Genomic DNA, 7,126 nt, shown 5'->3' with positions numbered 1-7,126 from the left:
GAGGGAGACGACTCAGAGGAGAAGCTGGGTGGGCAAATCACACTGGCCTCTGCCTCCCCTCTCCCTCTGCCTTGTTTTATGCAGGGTAAATCAGAGTGAGACAGCCAGACAGCAAGACAGACCCTTGTCGGGGCAAAGATGCTGCCGAAGGGCAAGATGCGGCCAGAGCCAGCTCATCTCTCTGCTCGGTGGTGGTGGTGGTGAACCACCGAGTGCAGATGGCCTCTGTGACCAGTGGAGGGAGAGCCCTTCCTTTCTCCCTCTGGATGTTGCAGAGTCCACAACATCTCTGCTCTGGCTGTGCAGCCTGAGCGCTGGGGTTCGGGATGAAGGCTGCAGGAGAAGAAGGGGGTGCTCCTACTGCCACAAGTCTGAGCCCACCCCCTCACCTGTAAAGCCCGGTCCTCACCTGGGCAAAGCTGGGGGGCCTGACCTTTGCCACACAGACCTGGGCCCCTCCTCTGGTCATGTTCTCTCCCTGTCTTCAGACTGATAGACAGACACATAGATTGATTACTAGATGGGAAAACAGAGATATATTTACTTATTCATCCATTCATTCATCAATTATTATAATAAAAGAACCAAGGGAAAATGCATAGGAGCTTTGCCACTTTCGTACCTCAGGAAGTTTCTTTAACTCTCCGGCTTTTTCTACTCATCTGCTTAAAAAATATATTAATACCCACAAGACGCTGTATATGAAGCACCTGGCCTAGGGTAGGTGTCTCATGAATGGTCCTTGTCAATAGTGTTTCTTGTGTGCCAGACCTGGGGATACACAGGTGGCTCATCCCCACGACTGTTCTCAGGAAACTCACATCCTAAGTCTTCCGCTTCCTTCCAGCAGACATCAGGGGCACAGACATGTTTTGGAGAGAGGTGTCCAGGATCCCAGAGCCGCCTGAGGACTTGCTGTCTGAAGCACCCGGGTCCTGGGAGCACTCGGCCCAGGGACGGCTGGCCTCCCTCTGCCTGGGTCAGCCCACCGGCTCAGGCACCGCGCCTTCTGGACAGCACCCCTGGCTCTTCCCACCCCGTGGGACCTGGACTTGCATGAAAGAGTGGGAGAAGAGCCACGAGTTTGGTCCCTGGTCCCACAGCCACAGGCTGATGGCTGGAGAAAGGAGACTGAGGCACCTCAGGGAGATGCTCGACCCGAGTCTGGAAGCCCACAGAACTGCGATGGAAGGAAACGGAGGCACGGCTGCTTTCCGTGCTCTAAATGAGCAAATGTTTGGAACGAGGGTGCCAGAACAAAGCTGCCTGTGCTGTTGTCCCAGTCCCTTTTCAGCTCAAGTCACACATGTGCTAAGAGGCTTTTGGCTCCCGGCGGCTGGTAGACATTGGCTGACAGATTTGGGATCTGATAAGACACTGTTGATTTCAGTCGTGTGTGCAATGTCGGAGATAAATTTTAACAGTTAAAATGGGGAAAGGAAAAAAAAACCGTAGAACGTTGCCAGGATTGCAACACTGGCTGTTTCTTCTAACGGATTTCTTGAAACTGTTAACTACCCGAGTTGGAAGAGCCTGTTTATTAAGGGGCATTGTTGTCCTGTGTCTTACAGGGGAGACAAAAGGTGTGTGTGGATCAGAAGCAAAGGGAGCTGTTCCCGGGGATGACTGGCCCTTTGGAAGTGGGAGCACCACTCGCCTCTGGGGCCCTTTTTGCTCTTGCACACACAGTCAGCAGTCCTCCTGGGCAGGCCAGGCGCTGTCCCAGTGCGCAGGGATCTCTCCTGTGGGCAGCAGCCTCGGCAACTCGTCAGGGCCTGCAGCACCATGTGGTCTGCACAGCGGGTCTACCCACAGAACCAGGGGTTTATTATTATTATTATTATTATTATTATTATTATTATTAATTCTCCTCTGCAAAAAGAGACACTGAAAAACAAAGTTCCCTTTCCCAGGGAACTCCAATAAGAAATTTAAAAAATACATATGTTTAAATGTAACATCAAAGCATTAGCTGTTTTGGAAGCCACTAGGACATGCGTCACGCAACCCAAAAGAACGATTGCATCTGCGATGTGAAGGATGGGCTCAGCCAGCCTCTAAAACCAATTGCCCTGTCTCTTGACTTCCCTGCAAGTTGCATTTGGTTGAACACTGACCTCATCTCCCCCTCGGAAGGCCAGTGGCAGATCAGGCAGACAATGATCCCTTATATTCAGAAGGCTCTGTACAGTTTGAAGGGGTTCCCCCCATCTGATCCTTACAGCCCTCCAGGGTGGGGGCCGCGCAGGCATTTGCACCAGCTCAGGGACGAAGAAACTGAGGTCTAAGGAGATAAGAGCATAGAGCTGTAAATGGAAGGGCTCTTTACTCCGGACCTACGGCTCTTCTCACCGCATCACAGCATTCGTTCGCCCCACAGCGAGGAGCAGCCCAGATTTCCGTCCGAGAGTGAACAGCAAGCACCTCCAGCACAATCCTGGGCCTCCTCCCAGCCGCCCTGCGGACCTGCCGGAGGAGAAGGGGGAGAGCCGGACTGGGACACAGCTCAGAGCTTGTCCCCTGAGATGTGCCCCGCCTAGAAGGAGTACTCTGCAGGGCAGGCCATCCCTGGGCTCCCTGGGAGCACCTCTCCCTTTTCAGACACCGCCGCCACACTGACCGATTGGAGCCCTGGCAGGAATGGCGCGGACCAGAGAAATGCACGGTCTAGTGCATAAGGAACACACACAAAGTCTTGAAATCGGGCCCGAAGAGCAAGCTTTCTCCAAGAACTAAAGCTCCGAAAACAGTTTCGAGGAGAGAGGGATAGAGACCAGGATTTCAGCGTGGATTTCTACTCGGATTCTCCTCTCTGTTAGGACGTGTGGGATCAGTAAGAGCTGGCTGGGCGGCCACTGCCCGCTCTCCAGGCCCAGGCCGGGCGCTGAGTTTGGCTCTAGTAGCCACGCCCCCTGCACCCGGCTGGGGCGGGGCCAGTGGGACGCCACCGGCCGCGCCTCCGCAAGCCCCGCCCACAGGCCGCCCCTGGGCTGGACCCCGCGCTGCTCAAGTGTCTCTTTGCCCTGCTGCCAAAACCCGCCTCCAGGAGGAGGTGTGCCCGAGTGGCGCCGGGTGCCTAACTCCTCAGGCTTTGAACACGGACCCTCCCAGAAACATGGGCCCGGGAAACCTGCGAGGAGAGGGCATGTCGGGTGCAGAGTTCTAGGTGCACTGAGCTGGGGGTGGCTCTTTTGGTTGGGGGTTCCCAGTGTCTGTGGAGCCCTGTTCTTAGAGGTCCCCTGCGGGCTGGTCTGCGCCTGGTCTCCAGGGTTGGCTGGGAGAAAAGTTTACATGGGCGCTTCCCTCGGAAGACACTGTTGCCACCACCCAACAGCCACAGACATTTCACTTTTCTCAATACCTGCCTAACTGGAATCTTTAAAAATGTGTCACTCTTCTCTTTTACTAATAGGAAGTTCAATGTAGCGAATCGTGTGAGAAGACTCTTGCCCACGTTAAGTTATGCAACATTTTTAAAAAAGACTTTATATTTTTAGAGCAGTTTTAAGTTCATGGCAAAATTGAGTGGAAGGTACAGAAATTTTCCCCACACCTCTTGCCCCCACACACGCACAGCCTCCCCCATTATCAACATCCCCCACCAGAGTGGTGCATTTGTTACAAGTGATGAACCCATGTTGACAGAGCATAATCACCCAAAGTCCACAGTTTACGTGCGGGTGCACTCTGGGTGCTGTGCATTCTAGGGGCTGAACAGATGTATAATGACGCGTGTCCATAGTCGCAGATCATACAGAGCAGTTCACGTCTCCAGAAGTCTTCTCTGCTGCCTGTTCATCCCCGTCCCCCTCCAACCCCTGATCCTTTCACGTCTCCATGGTTTTGACTTTCCCAGAACGTCATATTAGTTGGGATCATACAGTACGTAGCCTTTTCAGATCGGCTTCTTTCACTTAGTGATGTGCATTTAAGGGTCCTCCATGTCTTTTCATGACTTGATACTCATTTCTTTTTAGTACTGAATAATGTTCCATTGTCTGGATGTACCACGGTTTATTTATCCGTTTATCTACTGAAGGACATCTTGCTTGCTTCCAAGTTTCGGCAATTATGAATAAAGCTGCTGCAAACACCCGCGTGCAAGTTTTTGTATGGTTGTGAGTTTTCAGCTACTTTGGGTAAATACCAAAGAGTGCAACTGCTAGAAGTTATGCAACTTTTCTTTTGGATCAGAGGCTCTCAACCCCGCTGCCCATTGTAGTCCCCTGATGAACATTTAAAAAATCTATATGCCCACCCCCCACCACAGGCCACTTAAATCAGACTCGGTGAGGGTGGAACTTGACCATGAGAGTTAAACAAACCCATCTGGGGATCACAATGTGCAGCCGGGGTTGAGAATCACAACTTCAGATGCTGACTCCAGAGTCTTGAGTCTCCGTGGACTCCTGGTCAGCTTCTCTACCTAGAAAGAGAGGTGGAGACTTTGAGAGCAATAGGGAAATGGTTAAATGGCCAATTGTTTGTTACGTTTTGTGAAACATTTCTATTAGTAGTCTCCATTTGACCAAAAATCAATTTCATTTTTCTAGAAAATCTCTCATATGAAGTTAACAGCTGCCCCCTTTCACTGCCTTTGACTGACACCAGGCCCCAGAAGGTCTCATTTTATTAAATTCCAGCATCCCTGGGCACACCCAGGCCGCCTTGGACTCTGCCAACCAATTCCGACTGCCCCTGGGGCAACAGTTCTCGGTGTGACGGACAGAGAGACGCTCTGTTGGGGCAGGAGACACGGGCCAACTCCCCTTGAACCTGCCTCATTCCTGGCCAGCTCCTCCTGGCTAATAGGGGTGTGAGCACCTATCACTGTCTGTCGGGGGCGAAGTGGGGACCACGGATGTCCAAGGTGGAAAGGTCCACAGGGCGTCTCCAGGCCAGTAGCTGACACGCTTGTTTACGTATGTGGAGTTTCCTTCCAACACATGTAGAACAAATACAAGCTGAGGGGCTCTCCATGGAGAGTGAGCTGGAAGGTCAGCCCACCCACGTGGCACCCCCTTTCTCCACAAGCTGGTGACACTTGTAGGGTTCCAAAGGCCACACATGGAGTCCTTATTTTGCACCGATGGGATGGGGGTTGGATGGGTGGCCAGGTGTTGCTGCCGTAGAACATTCCCCAGTTCCAAGGTTTTGGGCCAGCCGTAGTTCTGACGTGACGAGCATTCTTTGAGCGTGACTTACATGCCAGGCGCCATGCTAACTGCTCTTCCAATGGTGTGGGGTGCTTATGATGCTCCTCTGCACCCCTGCGCACCCTTGTTTCTCCCTCCAGTGTTTGGCTCCCTTCCCTCCCCCCTTCCCTCCCCATCCTTCTCCCCTCCTCGCCTCCCTGGGCTTCTTCTGAAGGACAGATGTCTTCCTCTGAAAGGCAGCTCTTCTCGGATGGCAGAGCTAACACACGCGTTCAGCAGATCTCCTCAAGGCTGGGGAAAGTCAGGCTCTGATCATGGGGCTCTCTTGGGCTCCCCTCCACTTTTGTGCAGCTTGGGTCTGCCCAGTTCAGACCCAGGGGAAAGCGGGTCCACTTCTCCTAAGCCAACATGTGTGCGGTCGGGGCTCCTCCCCCAGTGGGAGCAAGGACAGAGGGAAGTCGGTGTGAAAGAGGAGATGCTTCCTCCTCCATTTCTTCCTACCCCTTCTCGTCCTTGTCTTTCTACTCTCTCCCCTGCTTCTCTCCCTCCCAGGAGCCTCCCTGGAGCTGGCGAGTGGGAGCCGACATGAATGAGCTCCAGGCTGTCAGGGAAGGCCTCCGGGACCAGCACCGGGCTCGGTGTGTAGCTCATGTGGGCCTCCACCAACGCTCCCGCACTGTCACAATGGGATCTGGAAGGCCAGTACTTACACCTTTGTCACAGCAGTAATCATGAGGGGAAAGAGCACTTCGGTACCCCCTCCCTTTCTCCTTGCCCCTGGAGCGTTCCCGAAGTGCGTGTGGGGCAGAATCTTCGAAGCAGTAGTTATGAAACATTCGGCTCTGAGCCAGGAGAGTGCGATGGAGGAATGCTGTGGACAGTTCCCAGAAGTCATCAATGGATGCTTGTGCCAGCAAGGCCCCGGCAAGAGCAGGAAGGGGAGGTCACAAAGATAATGCATCACACATTCTGCCTAAGGGGAGCCACTGTGAACCCAAACATGAAAATGCAACACGTGCTTCCTACTCCTGCGTGTAGAGAAGGAGGCTCAGAGGTGGTTCCCACCAGGGCCGTCAAGACGATCCCAATTAAGGAGATGTGATTGTGGAGACCAGATTCGAAAAGGACTCTTAGAAGTGTGTGGCTCAAGGTCACTGGGGCTCACTCACAGCAAAGATGCCTGCCACAAAGAGCTCCAGAATAGGCTGAACTCCTCCAACTCAGCGACAAAAATACATGCTCCCTGATTAAAATCTGGACAAAGGACTGGAATAGACATTTCTCCAAAGAAGATATACAAATGGCCAACAAGCACATGAAAAGAGGCTCAACATCCATAATCATTAGGGTAGTTTGAATTAAACTACAATGAGATATTCATACGCATTAGGATGGCTTTTATTAAAAACAACAACAAAAAAAGCAAAAAATAACAAGCAATGTCAAGGATATGGAAAAACTGGAACCCTTGTGCACTTCAGTGGGAATGTAAAATGGTGCAACCCCTGTGGAAAACAATATGGTGATTCCTCAGAAAATTAAGCAAAGAATGACTATATGATCCAGCAATTCCACTTCTGGGCATTTACCCAAAAGAAGTGAAAGCAGGGACTTGAACAGGTATTTGCACACCCATGTTCATAACACTATTATTTACCACAGCCAAAAGGTGGAAGCAACCCAAGTGTCCAGTGATGGATGAATGGCTAAACAAAATGTAGTACATACATACAATGGAATATTACATACAATGGGATATTATTCAGTTTTAACAAAGAAGGAAATTCTGACACATGCTACAACACGGATGAACCTTGAAGACATTAGCTGAGTGAAATAAGCCAGTCACAAAAGGAAAAATACGGTATGATTCCACTTATACGAGGTCCCTAGAGGAGTCAAATTCAGAAACAGGAAGTAGAATGGTGGGTGCCAAGGCCTAGAGGGGGGGAGGGGGAGTTAGTGTTTAA

The sequence above is a fragment of the Equus quagga genome, chromosome 15 (assembly GCF_021613505.1).
Source record: "Equus quagga isolate Etosha38 chromosome 15, UCLA_HA_Equagga_1.0, whole genome shotgun sequence".
NCBI lineage: Eukaryota > Metazoa > Chordata > Mammalia > Perissodactyla > Equidae > Equus > Equus quagga.
Note: the sequence above shows the minus strand (reverse complement) of the source record.